The sequence below is a fragment of the Engystomops pustulosus genome, chromosome 7 (genome assembly GCF_040894005.1).
Source record: "Engystomops pustulosus chromosome 7, aEngPut4.maternal, whole genome shotgun sequence".
Lineage (NCBI taxonomy): Eukaryota > Metazoa > Chordata > Amphibia > Anura > Leptodactylidae > Engystomops > Engystomops pustulosus.
In genome coordinates this window covers 159,333,867-159,348,056 of record NC_092417.1, presented here as the reverse complement: position 1 = coordinate 159,348,056, position 14,190 = coordinate 159,333,867, and the positions used below count along the sequence as shown (strand labels likewise).

General features: G+C 41.5%; 1 protein-coding gene across 2 annotated transcripts in view; it reads right to left on the bottom strand.

Moving 5' to 3' along the window:
- BBOX1 (gamma-butyrobetaine hydroxylase 1) overlaps positions 1 to 581 on the bottom strand; it is a 63,945-nt gene extending 63,364 nt beyond the window's left edge. For both annotated transcript variants that reach the window (XM_072118550.1, XM_072118547.1), the window contains exon 1: positions 428 to 581. The gene's annotated coding sequence lies outside the window, so the exon portion shown is untranslated. The remainder of the gene's footprint in view (positions 1 to 427) is intronic.
- Positions 582 to 14,190: the final 13,609 nt, after the last annotated feature.

The following is a 14,190-nucleotide window of genomic DNA, read 5'->3' as shown; positions in this document are numbered from 1 at the left end:
TTTTTTGAAAACGCATTTGTTTTTGCCCCGTTCTAATTAAGATAATTGGTAAAACCGGTCAAAAACGGATGCGTTTTTTAACGGACTGCTTAAAAACGGCCCAAAAATGGGTACAAAATGCCACGTGTGCCGTCGGCCTAAGTATGAATTTTACAGTACCCGAAGTTTCTGTAGTTACAGACGCAGTTTTATCGCTCCATTGTTAGGTCTGGGGTCTCCATTATTAGGCGATTTTATAGAGGGGGTGTTGGGGGCACAATTTTTCTTGTGTGTGATTCGTCTTCGTTCGGTTATACAATATCGCTACAATTTACAGTTTTTGGTCTACATTAATCTCATATGTGTGGAAGGATTTGTTATTATTATAGTGTAGCCGGGCGGTTCCTACAATTTCCTGGAAAAGAACCTACCGCCACTATTCACCTACCATTGTGTAAGTAAATGTATTTAGTTGATCCCAGGATTTTGTGGTCTAATCCGCTGTTATATTTCGGATGACGTCTCCTGGTGATAGGACCTGGGCTGGAGGGACGGTTGCTTGGTGGTAACTGCTGTCACAACCGGTAAAACCGTTACATCTGCAATACCAGACCTGGCCACACATGGCGCTGCTGGAACAAAATCTGCTACTTTTTTCTTACCTCATTCAACCTCTTTAAGCAATCTAATAATATTCGAAATAATATTAAGAAATATATATATATATATAACAGACCCATATATCCATTCTGTACCTGAAAGCCCAAGAAAACACGTCTTCACTCATAATCTATTAGATATTTTATTATCTAGAGAATAAATGGCCCAAACAGGTAATAAGGGATCTGCGGAGGTGAGTAGCAGCTATTCTTTGACCCCGTTATAAGAGACGATTGTGTCGTGGAAAAAAAATGCTTAGGAAGGTCAAAGGTCAGAGTGCTTATCCTGTACCGGGGAAGGGAGGTGCATGAAAATCCTGAATTAATGTCTACATGGAAAATACCTGAGTCTACAGTATCTGAACTAGAATTCACCCAATCAAGAGGCAATTATGATATTTTATTTCTTCTCTATAACATGCTACCTGTAGATGGGACAATGGAGCAGATTTACTTACCGGGTCCCGTCGCGATCCGATGAGGATTCGGGTCTGCCACGATTCACTAAGGTTGTGCATGTGTTGCTTCCGCGCTGAGATCTGCCGGAGTTAGGAAACAATGTACAATCTGTGGAGCTCCTCCTGCTCTATAACATGCTGCCTGCAGATAGGACACTATGTACAATCTGCCCATCTCCTCCTGCTCTATAACATGCTGCCTGCAGATAGGACACTATGTACAATCTGCGGAGCTCCTCCTGCTCTATAACATGCTGCCTGCAGATAGGACACTATGTACAATCCGCTCAGCTCCTCCTGCTCTATAACATGCTGCCTGCAGACAGGACACTATGTACAATCTGCTCAGCTCCTCCTGCTCTATGACGTGCTTCTTGAAAATCACATTGAATATTCAATGTAGTATAATTCAGTACAAACCTGAAGCTGCTGATTTTCTAGTAATAATCTCATGGAGAGAATCCCTTGTGCTGTATGTTGTTCCCGGGTTATCCATCTACATCTTGGTTTGTTTGGTTATTACACTCTGAGCCGGGATAAGACCTTTCACCTAATAACAATCACATGGTATGACACCCGAGTGACCTTTGGCACACAGCGTTCCTTCTGCTGACATGTTGTACAGGACTCTGGATCTCCTGTACTACGTATTCACATCTCTGACTCCAGAGGACAAATAAAAGCACAGATAATTTCTAATGATTTTACTACATTTTATGCTAATATTCTGCTACATGTTATAATGAGCGGCGTTTTTCTTTAGCTCTAAGACTATCTACAGTTTTGTCGATATCGTTTAAAGGGACATTAAAGGTAAATAATTTACCAAACTTTAGCCTAAATCGGAAGGAAAAAATAAACAAAAATTCTTGCATGTTAACCCTTTAAATAAAGGAACTATACCTCCCCCTCATTACATCAGTCCACGAAAAATGTTACAATTAAACAACTACCCCCCCCCCCAATCTTTCTGGTAGGTTGCTAGGAATCTAACCTCTATCCCCCATGACCCTCCGGTAGACCGTCAGGGTTGTTGACCTCGTTGTTGGATCTGTAATGTAAAGGTTGGTTCAATCTGTTAAAGGGGGTTTCCACCTCAACTATCTAAGGGATAGGCTGTTAATTGTGATTAGTAGGGGTGGGAGGGCTAGAAAACTCTACAAACTGTACTCTGTGCATAGTATATATTTAAAAGTATTAGCCCAATCTAAGATACTTATCATAGGAACAGCACACCCACAGGGAAAGTCCTTCAAAACTCCACGTGTAAATCCATAAAAGGTCTCGCTTAAGCTCTCTCACATCTGGGATTATAGTTATGTCTGGAGAATTCCATATACCAGTGGAAGGAAAACAATGGGGCAGATTTACTTATCCGGTCCATTCGCGATCCAGCGGCACCAAGCTATGTTGGGTACAGGTAAGTGCGTGTCAAGCGACACTTTTTAAAAAAAAATACGGCAGTTTTTCCAGGTTTTCTTACGGCCACGCCCCCCTATTTCCGTCGTGTGCATGCCGGCGCCGATGTCCCACAATGCGATCGCGTGCGCCAAAAACCTGGGCCAATTCAGGGAAAATCGTCGCAAAACGGTAAAATTCGGGTAACCCGACGGAAAAACGCAATTCGGGCCCTTAGTAAATGACCCCCATTATGTCCACAAACATACCAAAAAAATGGAAGCCACTCCAAATACTCCCAGAATCCTTAAAGGGAACCTGTCAGCAGAAATTGACCAAATAAATCACAACCAGTATCTTGCCAAGCAGCCAAACAACTTCCAGATTATGTTTCTTCCATGACCCAGTATGGTGGCATCATAGAGAAAATCTACTTTCAAGTTAGATGTAAATTGGTTGTATAAAGTCAAGGAGGAGGAGATTTTAACCCGGGGCATATTTACTAAAAGTGATTACAAGTAAGTACAAATTTAGACAAAAAGCCTTAAACTGCAACAGATTTATCTAAGTGTCTAAGAGCTCCAGTGATCAAGAGAATCCATATCAATTCTGGAGAACATGGCCAAATATGGCTTCTTTGGGGTCATCTACAGATGTGAGTGAAGTGTTTGCACCCATATACCCTCCAGATATGCGTCTGGTTAGATCTGTATCTCCCCTTATATCTAGGAAGTATGGTCTCTGTTTGGTGCTATGAAATAAGTCTACAGAAGTGCATGACCCCTTGAAGAACAATATTTATCTCAAAAGATATTTAGATGTGTGTATCCTCAAACCAAAGGTATTGTATACTGAGTATAAAGGCTTCCATGTGTGTGACTTTTATGGTGCCCATTTAGGAAGGAGGCTTGTGCCAGGTTGACCTTGTCCCCCTTAAAATGGAATGTGGTCTCGGGGACTGTGGACTGTGGTCTTATAGCCCCTGTAAGTCAGGAATTCACTTCCTACATCTGGTACTAGAATCAAGATTCATGGGAAATGGAGGATGTGTCCCTTCCTGCTTTTGATCTGCGGTTTCAGGACCTTTGGAGGACCAGAAAGGTTATAAATGGCTCTTGTGTACATGTGTCTTGAGAGCAGAAACAGATGTAGGAGGATTTCATGGGTGAAGGTCCTTCTCAGAATAAAATTTTGTAGGTGGTTGGGTGGCCATTGGCCCCCTAGAAGGCTTGACCCCAGGCTACCGCCCAAGTCACCAATATTATGATCCTACGTTGTGGTCTCCACGGGTGTTATAATGCAACAAGGGATTCCTGTAAATGTACTGCGATCCCTAGTAATGTTTGGATGGGTCAATGTTAGTATCAAGCATATTGTCAGGCACCAGGGGTAGTGGACCCACTGGACCACCGCGGACGATGACATAAGCCGACACCAGGGACTGGAGTCTAAGTGGCACCCGGTTTTCACCAGAGCCTGCCGCAAAGTGGGTGGGGCTTGCTGTGGTGTGGTGCCACCGGGTCGCTCCACAGGTACGACTTTGTTCGCGGTGGCATCCAAGGTGAGGTACAGAAATGGAAGGCAAGTTCATGGGGACAGGCAGGAGGTCAAGACAGGTGGCAAAGGTTCAGGGTCAGAGGCAGAGCAGAAGGTCAGGGCTGGCAGTGGAGGAGCATAACCAGAAACAGGTCTGGGTTCACAACGGGAGATCAATACACTGATACACGGCAAAGGAACAAGCTTTCTCGAAGGTCTTTCACAGAGATCTGGCGGGGAATGCTGGGAAAGGCCAGGTTTACGCATTTCTTGAAATGGGCCAGCATCAATCAACGGTGCGCTGGCCCTTTGAATCTTCTGAAGCCGGCACGCGCGGACCCTAGGAAATGGGGACGCACGTGCACAGTTGCTGGACGGGAGGCAGGAACAAAGTCAGATAAGCAACTTCAGCGGGGTGCTGGGGCACATGGAGGATCATGGTGGGCCCGCGACCCGAGACTTGGGTAACAGGAGCACCCGTGACACATATTCTTCATTCTTCATCATAGCAATAGGGCACCGTGTCCTCTACATGTGACACTATCAATGTTATGTTTATACCTCTGTTATTCCATGCTCTAGTTGGCCGCACTTCTTAAAGACAAAGTCCATTCTCCGTAAAACCTTGTGTAATAGATGTGTGATTCCCACATACAATGGAACAAAGTCCTTCACAGCCTCCTCTGCCGAGTTGACAGCAATCTCAGACATTTATACACAGCCTCATAGTGGGGTCAATAGTCCGACTTTTACTTTGAAGAACTGTAATTAACATCTTCCTGTGAGATTTCAACATCTTCCTATGAAATTTCCAAGAACTGGAATGAGGCTGCGATAACCAGGGTAATAGAAAAGTCTTACCTTTATACAGTCCAGAACTCAATCTGCTCTGCTTCCATTACTACATAGTACAACAAGTGCCAAATCTGCCCAAAAAGTAGTAGTTGTTTCCAAAAATACCATAAATACCGGGCTACTTTGTAGGACAAGGCTAATTATTGGGTTTATTTTACTGTGGACGTCTAAAAAAGATTATAATTTCTGCAATAAAGTCATATTTAATTTTACTGGGTGAGTTTCGATTAGTTTTGTGGTATATAAACCAATATAATAAGTTTTTACTTTTTCTATGGGATATATGGGAAGCCAATGCCAAATTATTATTGCCAAATTACATTTAGTCGTTTTTCACAATACAACTCTAACTAGAAAAAAATAGTAACAACTGTTTAATTTTTGATTGATTTCACTACATTAAAGCTTGTGTTTTGCAGGAGGGGTGTAGTTTTCATTGGTTTTCTTCTGAGTGATAAAATGGTGTTATTGGGGCCTAAAATAGGTGTTGTTCTGGCCTCCACAATTTCCTGAGAAATCAATGCTGTTAATTTTGGCATCAATCATGCTATTTAGGCTCTCGACTGCCAGGTGGGTAGTTCTGTGCTGGAGCAGACAGCCCAGCACCGTCCACTTGACAGCCTAAGGCTGCACTAACACTGCCGCAAGGGGGACGTATATACGGCCCATATACGTCCCCCATAGACGGCAATGGGGGCACTTTCTTTCTCCATAGTACAGAGCCGTGCGCCATATGTTCCTATGGAGAGGGGCGGGGTGAGCTGCGCTCACCTCCTCCTCCTCTGCCCGCGCGCTGCCGTTGCCCGTCGTGCTACATTCACACGACTGTATGATTTTCCAGTCCCGTATTTACGAGCCGTATGAGCCCGTATACAAGTGACGTTTTTCATCCGTATGCAGCACGTATGTAACCTGTATTTTATACGTCCCCATAGACTTCTAGGGCATATGAAATACTGGAGAAAATAGGACATGCTCTATATTTTTATATGGCTAGTATACGGTACGGTACGCTACGGTGTCAAAAACGGCAATATAAATGGTTGGATGTATTGTCCATTGAAATTAATGTGGCCGTATGTAACCCGTAAAAAAACGGTACGGTATGGATACGGCCGTTTTCATACGTCCGCGTGAATGTAGCCTAATTAGGGGATTGTGTGCAAATACTACACTGATTGCCCAGAAACCATAAAGGCCAAAGAAAAAAATACAAATGTTCTGGAATTAGTGTAAGGGCGACTATTAAAGGATTCTAAGATGGAAGAGGTAAAAGGTCTTCTTGAAGTCAAGTCATTTTCACAAAATAGAAAATTGTTGACATGTCCAAGGCAGTGGGTATCATCTCAGGTGTTCATACAACCTCTTTTTATGCAGAAGTAGAATGATAAACTTATTTCTCCATTTTAATGAAGTTTGAAGAAACGGCAACATCTCACAGCAGTTAAAAATAAAAAATTGTCCTTGTCCATAAAGCCAAAAACTTTCGAAAACATTGGCTCAGTTCTGGAGGACTTGTTCCTCAAAGACACAAAAACAAGTTACAATTTGTACTTTACAAAAATCTATTTCCATGTGGATGGCATCCAGATGATGACTACATACCTTCTAGGGTCTTGTATGTCTTCACTGCACAATGCTGAGGATGAATTATTGTCTTTGGGTTGCGTAAAAAACCTTCACAATAGATCATGTGTTACACAAATTCTCATCCAGGGACATGTGAAATGGGCCATTTATTGGCACGGCTTCTACCTGGAGAGTAAGGGAACCCAAACCACTTGGAAGAGATGAGGTCATGAACATCATGAACTAGGAAGCTCCTCAAAGTTTGAGCACCTCTGGTTTTCCTTGGGTTCTGCCTGAAAGTATACCCATTGGTGGTCATCAGCAACTGCATCAGGTATCATTCAGAATCTCACAATCTCAAAAGAATAGCAAATTTGGGACTACATAGAGGGATTGACATGGGATTAACATTTATTTTTATGTAGATCCCGTTTGGAAGAAAAATGTTGGCCATTACTAGATAAACTTTCCCAAGATGGCAATGTGATATAGCCTGGATTATAAGTCTGACCAATGTATTGTTTTTTTTTTTTGCTACCATGAGGCTGTCTGGATGGAAAAAAGTGGAGGTCGGCCACAGCTTTATTAAATAACAATATTTACAAAAACTAAACTGACCTGTGGGAAGACCCGGACCCTTCCCGAATTATTCACCTCACATGCCTGGCCCCGACTACACGGGGGCATGTCCTTGTTGGTCCGACAGGTGATTTCGACACAAGCCGAGAGGGTCCAGATTCCACCACAGGCCAAGCTGTGACTACCAACAAAACAACAGTGAAAGCAAATTAAACACAAGCCATATACAAACAAATAACTGTGCACATAAATATACATAACAAAAAATTTACCTAACAAAAATACCTAACAAAAAACCTAAAAGACATTATCTGAGGGCGGGCGGGTGGGAATCTCTTGAGCGCGGAGCAGTCTAAAAGAGGCTGGACTAGCTCCGCGTTCGGGGCTAAATAGCCCAGAACTAGCGCCATCAAGTGGCCAGGCGCACTTCCTGGCCACTTGATGGCTGCAAAAGAAACAAGTAGTGGACGGGTAACAAGGGAGGAGGGATTAACAAAGACAGGAAGGGAAAAAAGGGGGGAGGGGGAGGCAAATACTGCCAGTCCTGCCGCCCCCAGGCTTAAACAGCCTGCGGGCTAGGAAAGAAGATCTGAAGTTGTGGGACCTGTGTAGCCCCTACTAACCCATCTCCATGATCGATACCTCTGGAGTCTGCCCTTTGTGCAAAAGCAATGATAAAGAACCCACGCCACGTGGAAGTTATGACATGACTCAGAAGCCCCTCAACGTTTGAGAACCTCTGGTTTGCCTGAAGGAAAGATGCTTTGGTGGTCATCAGCAACTCAAGATTTTTGGCCTGCTTCGAGTATCAATCCCTTTAAAAGAATGTCAAAACGCGAATCGGGCCCTTAGTAAATGACCCCCACTGTATCTTCTCCAGATATAGTAAGAAGGGACTATCTCGTCCTAGGGAAGGATCTAATCCTGTCCAAAAGTTGCTTCATGTAGAATACCTTAATATGCTATGATTAAAACTGGTAATGGGATTACCTCTTTAACAAAAGTGTCTGAGAAGGAAATCTAATCTAGTTCTTGAAATGTTTAAGATTGATGTAAGCATTTCAAAATTTTGAAATGACTGCGCACATAAAAATTCTGCATTAGACATAGTCATACATCATCAAAATCTTTCTATTTTACAAGCCAAATAGTACATTTATTTATATGACTTCATCTTAATCCCCTCCATGGTGTACACAGAGGAGGACTGCATGACATAATGTATGCTTTGCATGGTTGCGTTTTCTGGACGCCGATCCAAGTTTCAGCCTGCCCCGTGACTCAGCCCAGGGGATGGGGCAAGAGGGGGGGTTTGGGATTGAGCATGACATCTCCATCATGTTCCATTAAATCATCTGAAGAGTGAGAATCCTCAGCTGTCTACACGTCTTGAGAGGCTCTTACCATGTGCACGGCTGGTTTATTGTTAAAACAGCTCAGCCACGGCTTCCATTAACCATGAAGTGAAGATCCTGTCCGTAGAGTCGGGTTACTTTGTTATATGACATATTGTATTACTTCTCCATTGTACATTGGGAGGTTGTAACAAGAATGCACTTATGGGTCTCTTGTAGACATCCCCTATAATGGTGGAGCCATGTCATCATCATCGGAGACACTTCTTCTTACTTCCTCCTACCAGTCTACAATACAATGGGGAGAATTCATTATTGTGTCTCCGGTTCCGACAGTTCAGAGACCGACAAAAACTCTAGTTTTCTACTTTGACAGATTCATAATTGTGATGACGCATCTGTCGCAGTTTACGATAGTTGAGTTTGACTTTCAGACCTGCATTAAGCTGGTTGCTTTTAGCACAATGTGGCACAACCGACATATTTCTTTAGGGGCACGGTCTATTTTGTCCTGAACAAAAGAAGAAGAAGAGTCGGGTCACTCACCAAAAATCGTGAAGGTTTATTGAAGCTGGTTAAGGCAGGTAGAGAATTGCCGGACACGCCACAAACGACGGACCGTTTCGCGCAACAAGCGCTTTTTCAGGTCTGTGACATCACATAGTGGGCAGGACCTCTGCTTATAAGCAGGTTCCGGCCTGGTAACCATAGATACTGTGAATACATCTACCACCATGTGTTTAAAATCAATAACTGCATACACAATAGTACCATATGTATCACTTAGTCTAGTAGATACTAATTCAAATGTCTTATCATAAAAATACATTTAATTCATTGCGGTCATTCAACCCTATCGGACCCATTGCTTTTGTGCGCATAATCCATTTAGCTTCGCACCTGAGAAGTTCTTTGTTCCTGTCTCCTCCAGTCGGGTTAACATTAACCTTTTCTATGCCTGCAAACCTCAGTGTATCTGAACAGCCTGAATGGGCGTTTCTCACATGTTCTATTAGTCTTGGTGACCCATGTCCCGTTCTAATAGAGCTGAGATGTTCCCTAAAACGAATATGTAAGTGTCGAATAGTTTTTCCTATATAAAACCTACGACATGGGCAGATAATTACATACACAACATATTGTGTTTTACAATTTATAAAATGTTTGACTGTATGGTTAATGTCGCCCATAGTAATTTGTTTTGTGCCGAGGTTATAATTGCAGTAATTGCACTGTCTGCATTTGAAATTGCCCTGTGGAATATGTCGGTCAAGCCAGGTGTTGTCTTTATCGTGGAACCTACTATGTACTAATTCACTCCTCAATGTTTTACTGCGTCTGAACGACACTAATGGTTTAGTTTCCATAGTGGCTTGTAGTTGTGGGTCTAAAGCTAATAAATGCCAATTTTTCAGAATGGCAGATTTTATGATGTTTTCCTGTGAATTGTAGGTAAAGGTAAATGTAAATCTTTGTCTTTTTGTGTCACCGTCGTCCCTACAAGTCTGTGTTCTTCTTTTGTGAAGAAGATCTGCTCTCTTAATTTTTGTAACTCTAGAGCGAGCTTTATTTAACACATGTTGTGAATAGCCTCGCAGTCTCAGGCGATCTTCAAGTTTATCGGTCTGAGAGTGGAAGGTGTTTTCTTCACTGTTTATTTTTCGTAAACGAAGCATCTGGCTATAAGGAATGCCATCTTTTGTGTGGAGTGGGTGAAAGCTGTTATAATGCAAAATAGAGTTAGTAGCCGTCTGTTTTCTGAAACCCTCTGTAGATAGTCCTTTTTCTCCAATGACTACCCTGACATCCAAAAATTCTAGTGATTCTCGACTGAATTTCGAAGTAAACTTCATATTCATATTATTCTCGTTCAGGTAAGTGACGAAACAATTAAATTCTGCCTCAGAACCTTCCCAAATTAGGAAGACATCGTCCACATACCTGAAAAAAGATTTAATGAACTTTGTGTAAGGATTATTGACTGTAAATACAAATCTTTCCTCGAAAACCGCTAAGAAGATATTGGCCAGGGTGCAGGCAACTGGCGTCCCCATTGCGGTTCCGACCAGCTGCAGAAACCATTTGCCATCAAATTCAAAGGCATTGTGAGACAAAATGAATGTCAGAGAGTCGCAGATAAAGTCTATAAACATTTCGCTTTTATCAGTATTAATTAATACGTCTCGAATTGCTGTTACTGCAATATCTTGAGGAATGCGAGTGTAAAGGCTTTCAACATCGATAGATGCAATACTGTAACTCTCTGACCACTCAATCGTTTCCAATCTCTTGAGAAAGGAATTTGTGTCTTTTAAGTAAGATATAATATTTGGAAGTAAGGGTCGAAGAAGCCAATCTATGTATTTTGAAAGAGGCTCTGTTAAAGAGCCTATGCCGGCAACTATCGGGCGACCTGGGGGATTTTTAAGAGACTTGTGTATTTTTGGAATGAAGTACCAACTTGGCTTTTTAGGGAATTGGGGCAGAAGTTTTGTGGCTTTTTGTTCAGATAGAACTCCTTTTTCTACAAATTTTCTAAGGTGTGTCTGGAGTTTTGTTTTGAATTTTTGTACAGGACATTTGTCTAAAGTCATATATGTAGTTGTATCTAACAATTGACGGTAGGCTTCATCTTTATAATAGCTTTTATCCATGATTACCACGTTTCCTCCCTTGTCCGCGGGTTTCACTATTATGTTCTTATTAGAACGTAGGGCTCGGAGTGCAGCTCTCTCCTGTACAGAAATATTATCTTTCATTTGTGGATAGATTTGTGCTCGTACATCTCTAAGTACTTGGTCGTAAAACGCTGCAAGTGGAGTACCCGCGGGCAAGGGAGGAGAAAAGGTAGATTTTATACCACCTGAGAAATTTTCAATCTCTACAATTTCTGTTTCTACTGGGCTATCATCTTCAAGAGAAAGCAATACATCAAGAGCCTCTCTGTCCTCTCTGAACAAAGAGGTATTTGCAATGAAGCCTAGTGGACCTACAACAACTGGTATTTCACCTGTTTTTATTTCTGCTGGTTGTGGAGGATTATTTCTAAACCATTTAAATATATTAATTTTTCTAACGGCTTTATAAAGATCGATCTCAAAGTCCACTTCATCAAAGTTTTGAACCAGTGCATAACTAAGTCCTTTAGACAGTAAGCTCACACAGTCTTGTGATAGGCTCAACGATGACAAATTCACCACTTCCCCGACTTCCGTCTGTTTTGTACTTTCATTTTCTTTTTCTTTTTCTTTTGTTATCTCCTCCAAGATACTTGTTTGCGTTTCGTTGCCGTATTTCTTTTCCGATTTTCTACTGTGGCGCCCTCTTCTAATTTTTCTTCTAAAGGGAATGAATTTTTTTCCAGTATTTGGATTTTCTTGGTTCTTTTGTTCGTTCTGTTGTGTAGACATATTTGTTTCCATGGCTATATTTTCTTCTGAGGTACTTGTATCAGACTCTGTTACCCAGTATTCTGACGATCTTTTTCTAGTACTTTTATTTTGTTGAGAGTTCTTTTTTCGGAACATATTTCTTTTTTTGACTTTGGTATTCCATGAGAAGATTTGTTTTTCATCATAGTCAGCTTTGTCACGTAGAAATTTATCTCGTTTTTTCTCTTTTGTTTCAGTTTGGATAGTAACAATTCTTTTTTCTAATTTTTTGAGAAAGGTCTGTAGTTGGGGTTCACTCATACGTGTTCTTAACTCTATTTTTGCTTTACATAAATCAGTAACTATTTTTTCATATTCTCGTTCATTTCGTTGTAAAACCAGTAGCATGAGATTGAATGAGTGTTGGTGATATAAGTTGTTCCACTCTTGAACAAATTCGGGATCAGTTTGATAAACTGAAGGTTCTTTATATACTCTTAGTCCTCTAGGGACTCGGCAATTTGTTTGGTAGGACTTCAAGGATTCAATAGTCCAGAATAGACGGACCTCTTTTTCAGACAAAGTTTGAATTTTTAGTTCCAGATTTTTGGTACTTATGACTTGTAGTGTATCTTGCGAGTTACAAAAATCAAAAAACGTGCCGGCGTTTTCTCTACCTGCATGTATGGCTGTTTCAACCAAATCCGAGCTTGATGCAGATTCTGCTCCCAACTCCATGTTTTGGATAATTCTGTTGGAGCAAGCGTATTGTAGTGTTCAACAGGTGCGAATTAGTGTACACGTGTGCTCATGCCACAGTGAAAGAAACAACAGTTCAAATAAAGTGAGAAATGGCAGGCTACTACGTCCTCTCCACATATATATTGCACCTTGTCATGCTCTGAGTCTGCAATATTCACTAGGTGGTGCTCTCCGACTATAGCAAAAAACGTAAAGCAACATATAAATCCTGAACAAAAGAAGAAGAAGAGTCGGGTCACTCACCAAAAATCGTGAAGGTTTATTGAAGCTGGTTAAGGCAGGTAGAGAATTGCCGGACACGCCACAAACGACGGACCGTTTCGCGCAACAAGCGCTTTTTCAGGTCTGTGACATCACATAGTGGGCAGGACCTCTGCTTATAAGCAGGTTCCGGCCTGGTAACCATAGATACTGTGAATACATCTACCACCATGTGTTTAAAATCAATAACTGCATACACAATAGTACCATATGTATCACTTAGTCTAGTAGATACTAATTCAAATGTCTTATCATAAAAATACATTTAATTCATTGCGGTCATTCAACCCTATCGGACTCAGAGCATGACAAGGTGCAATATATATGTGGAGAGGACGTAGTAGCCTGCCATTTCTCACTTTATTTGAACGGTCTATTTTGTGCCCGGTCATACATTCTTTATCGAGGCCATGCCCCCTTTGTTGGACAAGAGCCAAACATTGTCTAAAAACCTCAGTAAATAAGTCAGAACACATTTTTGGTTTTTTTTGCACCAATCCACCAGAAATTTAATACACGTGATTAATAACTTCCCCCCAATGTCTTCAGAGTCTCCCCTTCTCCTTATTAATTCTGAGATGTTACATTTAGTAACATCTAACTGCTAAGTGACATCTTATATATTGGCTACTGGTACAATGTGAATCAATGTTTCAAGGAACACAAAGCAAATTGTCCTTCTAGTGCCATATGTAGGCCCTGTAGGTTAGAGGGGTTGTACCAAGTTTGATTGTAATTCCAAATCCACAGTATAAGGTATATCAATTTGTTGGTGGGAATATGACTGCTGGGACCTTCACCGATCATGAGAATGAACCCCCCACAAATCATAAGAATAGGGGTCCAGTTTTCAGTAACTTAAAGGAAATCTACCATCAAAATCCATTATGATAATGTGGCACTGACTTACAGGTTCTTGCACCATGAGTGAGATAATCTTCTTATATTTGTTATCCATGGCCTCCTTCTAAAATCAATCTTCAGCTTCAGCTTCACAGGTTGTTACAGTGTGCAAGGAGCACTTCCTCCCTCCCACTGTGTAAGAATATGTCAGGTAGATGGACAAAGAAAGTAGTGGGAGAACAGGGGGGAGGAGAAGACAGTGTCACAGATTGTGAAGCCAGAGCATAGAGAGGCTATGTTAACAATCCCCAGAGCCCTTCAGTCTTATTAGCATAGCTTTTAAAGTTGATTTTAGAAAAAAGTAGTCCATGGATAAGAAATATAAGAAAATTCTCTCCTCGCCCTGCTCTCCCCCTCCTGTCTGTGTAATCTAGCAGTAGCAGGAACTGCAGGGTGAGGGGAGACTGCTCATTGTAACATGTGAAAAGACATTGCTCATACTCATTAGCATAATTTTCACAGATACAGATATAACAAGTAGAAAAGGAATAACTGTGACGGATGC